This window comes from Poeciliopsis prolifica, unplaced genomic scaffold (genome assembly GCF_027474105.1).
Source record: "Poeciliopsis prolifica strain line A6 unplaced genomic scaffold, Auburn_PproV2 SCAFFOLD179, whole genome shotgun sequence".
In the NCBI taxonomy this organism is placed as follows: Eukaryota; Metazoa; Chordata; class Actinopteri; order Cyprinodontiformes; family Poeciliidae; genus Poeciliopsis; species Poeciliopsis prolifica.
The window spans coordinates 186,939-193,079 of NW_026562554.1; the positions used below are offsets into that span (position 1 = coordinate 186,939).

The following is a 6,141-nucleotide window of genomic DNA, read 5'->3' on the forward strand; positions in this document are numbered from 1 at the left end:
CCTTGCCGGAGTATTCGCTTCCAAATCCATTTCCTCCTCTGCCTCACCCTTTTCTTTCTCTGTTCCACCTCTTGCAACTGATTTGTCACTGTTATTTCTTTCACCTTTTCATCCACCTGTCCCTCTCCTCTCTCTCCCATATCTCCACACACTAGATGTATCATGTTCTCTTTCACTCCTTCCTCCTGCCCCCCTGTACATCTCCACTCTCCCCTTCTACACTCTCACCACCATCACCAGTCAGCCCACCACCACACACCACCGTGCTCTCATTCTCTCTCACACACACTCCTACCACTTCCCTCCACTAACTCAACACTCACTTTCTTCAAAAACTCCCACCTACCCTCTGTTCCCTTGCTACCGTTGACACCTTGTCTTTTCTGTTTAAAATAATGAAAAGTTGTCTCCAGTGGGAGACAACATGTTTTAACAATGGCGACTTACAACCAGATAAGATCTTTTTCACCGGTGACACACCACTTTTCCATGTCTCGATAATTCCTTTACCAAAAACCTGTCGCTTATGAAAGGAGGAACATTAGATAACAACACCCTAGTGCTCGGTAATGTGAGAGGTGACACCTGTAAAAATAAACCATCAATTGATACACCCTTTCCCACCACCTGTTGTGCGTGCTCCACTTTCTCAACAAACAACACCACTGCCCCATTTATTCGTGCTGCTGACCTGATGCTCCCGTGCCCAATCAATTCACCCACCGCCAAACAAACTTCCTCCACGCTGCACAGAGAGCCAGCACCCACCTTGATGCCGTTCTTCCATGTCAGCGTGGAGAAAGACCCACCACCGACAACACCCACCATTGTTGCCGTGAGACGCTGGCAAGCCAGGCACGCCCGACGGCCACACCCCAAACAAAGGAACAAAAACCCCTTAAAACGTGATAAAACTAAACACAAGAAAAAACAATTAAACAAGTAAATTAAACACCCAAAAAAACAGTAAGAAAAGACAAAAGATATAGAAAACCACTCGCTCTCGAGCTCTCTTCCTCCGCTCTTCCACTCACGTCCTCCTCACACCGGAAGAAGAAGTAGAAGAAGACAAAGAGAACGACACATGGTCTGTTTTGTTAAATGTTTGAGTGTTTCTCTAATAAATATCTCAAGTCCAGCTTAAACCAGTCCAACTTAAACCAAATTTTTGGCTAATTAAAGTTAGCAAAAAAGTTTTTGTGATAGTTTTGTCTTTAAAGTAAAATGAGATTGAAACTGATTTGAAAACTCGGAAAACAATCGAATCTCTGACCGGCGGTTGCCCATCTTTGTCTCACTTTTCGAGTGCTAGGTGAATGATATTTCACCCTATTTGCTCAAATTATCCAGAATAAACAATGTGAATGTCGACTGTCATAAAGTCTCCAAGAAGAAGAATAGCAGGAAGAACAATGAGATGGCGGATGTTCTGTTTTGTTGAATGTTTGAGTTTCTCTAATAAATATCTCCAGTCCAGCTTTAACGAGTTGTCATAGAAAAATTACAGTAAGGTCACGTCTCCTAGTCATGTCATGTGAAATGTTTGTGAACTCTGACCAAAAGAATTGAATTTCTTGTAAAGAACTATTTGGGTTACTTGTACAAGGCTGGAAGGTTGTTTTCCACAGCTGCATAAGAACCAGACCGTCTTGCCCTTGTTTTTCCTTCCTTATCATTGTATAAAAACATCCATGTTGTCTCTGTAGTTTGGTTGATTATTATTGTCTTCAATAATTTAGTGTTTCTTTTGTCTTAGTTGTATTTTTCTCTTTTCTGCTGCAGCTTATTCTGTTACTAGGAAAAGATTTTAGGTTCTGCAAAGAGAACTGGCACTTTATGAGAAATCTGTAGCTGTAATGATCGTAGGATCCACAAGGTGGCAGTAATGCGATGACATGAATGAACGACAGTCATTAAACTCCAAAGAAGAAGACAAAGAAGAAGAAAAGGTAGAAGAAGAGGACAGAGAGGACGGCACGTGGTCTGTGTTGTTGAATGTTTGAGTGTTTCTCTAATAAATATCTCCAGTCCAGCTTAAACCAGTTAATCAGCGAGCAGTGAACTGCAGAAACATTGACAGAGTTTAAAGAAATCATCGTCCAGTCGGAGGAAGAGATGGATGATCAGCGCAGACTGCTTGATTTCTCCCGGACTCCCCAGATCATCTTACACCGAATAGGTAGGAAACAGCAGCGTTTGGATGCAGGTTAAGGTCTAAATGTCTGCACCTTTCTGCATGAGGATCATTTTAGTAAACGCTCTTTTCCCGGATAAATGTTTTGTTAGCAGGTAAATGAACGCAGACATCACAATGAGAATGGCTGATTTATGGAGAGAAAATGGAGTTTCTCACAATCTGAGCTTTGTGCTGCGTCAGTGTTTCGTTGTGTAGTGGAAGTAGTGTCAGTAGTCAGTTAAAACGTTGTAGCTCTGGAAGAAGGGACTTTGTAACGGCAGCCCCAAAACAAATACACACATCATGTGCAAATAAAGTTGCCGAAAGTGAAGAAGAGTCTGTTTCGTGAGTGCAACACTATTTGTGTGTTTGGTTTCCATCCATCCGTTTTCTAACTCGCTTATCGCGAGAGTTGCTGATGCATCTCCAGCAGTTGCATATTTAGGTTTATATTGTACATATTTCATACTTTAGTTGCACTTTTCCAACTGGATTTTCTTTCATTGTACATGTGTAAATCCAAAGTAATTCAAAGTCTTTCTATCTTGTTATTAGAGGATGATCAGGGTCTCTGCTCCAACTCTTTATTTCTAACGGGTCGATTTGTCTAATTTTAGATATTTTTTCCATGTAACATTTTTTGGGCTTCTGGGAGAAGCTTTTCGCAATATAGCCCACTTTGTTTCAAACTGCTTTTCTGCATTATGGAAGAGGAAGATACGGCGGAAAGGTGATAAAACCATCAAAAAATGTTTGTTTTGGTATGTTGCCATACAAGATGGCGCCCAGCGACGTAAACGTCACACGCAGTGACATAACTTCCAAGCCTCTAGAGCAGGGGTGTCAAATTCATTTTGGTTTAGGGGCCGCATTCAGCTCAACCTGATCTCAAGGGGCCGCACAAATTAACTCATTGCAAGATTAAATAAAACTAATGAAAGTGGACTCGTTGATTTTAAATTAAACAAATTTCACTTTTACAAAAATATATTATGAATAACTAAAGACTTTTTAAGAAAAGTATATACAATTTCAACAATAATTTTACTCAGTTAAACATTTATTTAAATGCATTATGCATAAGAACTGATCACAGTGATTGTACAAAGTTGCAAAACATTTATTCAGTTTTTGGAACTTCAAACACTGTCCTGCGTGACAAAATACATCAAACAGATAAAAATTTAGAAATGATTTAAAATCAATTTAAATCATTTCCACCCCGACTCGGTCCATCCCGACTCGGTCCATCCCGACTCGGTCCGGCGCTCCAACAACGGAGCGGAAAATGTCTTCAGATGTCGGTCATGGGCACCAACTCTAGAAACTCCTCTGACAGTCAACATCAACTCCACGAATAAATATGGCCAGTTGAGCGACATCTGCAACATCAGTACTCTCTCTCATCAATGGCAACAGAAAATGCCAGAAATGACTCCGTTTTTCGTTTGAGCTGGTTGTCCAAATTTGCCGATAGTTCTGAAATCCTGTCTGCGACGGTATTTCTAGTCAAGCTAATATTGGAAAAGCTTGTCGCTTCTCAGGACACAACTTGAGCAGCTTCAGCATGCAGTTCTTGCCGAACTCTCCCTTACAGTGAGGCTTTGATGCTAACGCTATTTGGCTAGCAGTTAGTTAGCTGGCTTTCACCGCAGCATCACTGGCCTCGACTCTGGGTGAAAACAGATTGCTGTTTCCTCAGACCGTCAACATTTCATTTATCTTCTGATTTCTCAGTTCTCCTTGCAAGTGCTTGTATTTTTCACCATGCTGAGTTTCATAGTGGCGGTGAATATTGTATTCCTTAAGCACCGAAACCTGCTGCAGGCACACAAGGCACACGGGTTTTCCATTCACCTGCATGAACAAATAAGCAGTCAATTTTTCTTGAAAATTCCGACACTCTGTGTCTACTTTCTCTTTTTGAGAAAGACATGTCGTTGATGAGGCTGCCGGGGCCAAAATAACACGCGGATGAAGCGATAGAATCGAAGCTGTTTACAGAACCTGAAGCTCATTTGAGAATTCTCCAAATGTCAGGTGGATTTGTTGACTGATGTGTATCTCTGTCTACGCTGTTGAATTTTCAATGTTATTTTGTTCATTTGTGTCTTAAACTGTGAACAATTTCTACTATTTACTTCAGTAAAGTTAACACTTATTCTTTTTATCTGTTTGCTTGTCCAGATTCCCTGAAGTGTAACGTTTATAACCAGGAGAGGAGATCCACTCTGGACCAGGAGGAGTTAGAACCTCTGCAGGTGAAACAAGAACAGGAAGAGCCAGAAGAACATCAGATAAAAGAAGAAAGAGGATCTAGAACACCTGCAGATAAAAGTGGAAGAGAAAGAAGTTTACTGCAGTCAGGGTGAAGAACAGATTGCATTAAAACAGGAGACTGATACCTGCATGGTGGTTCCTGTTGATCAGCAAACATACCAAACTGAATCAGAACCAAACAGGAACCAAGACATGTTAGAAAAGCCTGATGAAACTGAGAACCAACATCAGGACAAAAGAAAACCTTTATCAGGTGCCATCTGTAAAAAACAATTGACTGCCAAATATGCTGTCAGTGATCATATCAGAATTCATGAGTGTGAAAAACCGTTTTCATGTGTGAACTGTGGAAAAAGTTTTTGTCGAAAACAGCATTTAACTCAACACATGAGGATTCACACTGGTGAAAAACCGTTTTCATGTGTGAACTGTGGAAAAAGTTTTAGTCAAAAACAGCATTTAACTCAGCACATGATGATTCACTGGTGAAAAGCCGTTTTCATGTGTGAACTGTGGAAAAAGTTTTAGTGAAAAACGGGCATTAACTCAGCACATGAGGATTCACACTGGTGAAAAGCCGTTTTCATGTGTGAACTGTGGAAAAAGTTTTTGTCGCAAACAGCATTTAACTCAGCACATGAGGATTCACACTGGTGAAAAGCCGTTTTCATGTGGGAATTGTGGAAAAAGTTTTAGTCAAAAACAGGATTTAACTCAGCACATGATGATTCACACTGGTGAAAAGCCGTTTTCATGTGTGAACTGTGGAAAAAGTTTTAGTCAAAAACAGGATTTAACTCAGCACATGATGATTCACACTGGTGAAAAGCCGTTTTCATGTGTGAACTGTGGAAAACGTTTTAGTCAAAAACAGCATTTAACTCGGCACATGAGGATTCACATGGTGAAAAGCCGTTTTCATGTGGGAACTGTGGAAAAAGTTTTCGTCAAAAACAGGATTTAACTCGGCACATGAGGATTCACACTGGTGAAAAGTCTTAAAAGTTCACTATAAATGTCATTGTAATAAAAATGTGTTATTTACTGGAGGGTTTACATCTATAAAGTGGTGGAAATTTTTTAATTAAGTTGTTAAATGTGATATTTATTTGCACCAAGGATGTGTGTTTGTAGCAGTAGGAAGCAGGCCGATTTGAGAAGCAAAATGCCTGAAGCCGCAGCTACACTGATAGCTTGACTAGACGAAAAATGCCAGTCAAAAGAAAATGTTATCACCTTAGCAGGAGAATGGATCAAAGACTAGAAGTCCTGAGAAACTCTTGTTTTGTAGCCCAGAGAAACAAGAAACAAGAAAAGTTTTTATAACCTCAAGAAATTACAGACAGGATCTTCAAGAGCTACGAAAATGTGCTTGGAAGACAACAGCTGCATGGATGCAGGATGACAACATTGTTTGAGCAGAGACTTGTGACTGAATCTGGTCTCCTTCTATGCAAATGATTTGTAAGCAACGCCTCAATGTAAAATATTGAGTTGTATGAGAGCACGTTAGAACTGGCCTGGAGACGGAGATAGCAGACGTCCTGAAGCTGGCTCTCCATTCAATTCTATTGCATTTAAAACTTCAACTGTATCTCTTTCGTCATATTGTGAAATGTTTGATAAATGTTTTGTGTTCAGATCCAACAGTTTCCTTGAGAGATTTTCTTGCTGTCACTTTGTAA

The 6,141-nt window shown here is 40.3% G+C and overlaps 1 pseudogene; it reads left to right on the forward strand.

Moving 5' to 3' along the window:
* The first annotated feature begins 4,528 nt into the window (after window positions 1-4,528).
* LOC129356584 (gastrula zinc finger protein XlCGF8.2DB-like) lies at window positions 4,529-5,662 on the forward strand (annotated as a pseudogene).
* The last annotated feature ends 479 nt before the right edge of the window (window positions 5,663-6,141 follow it).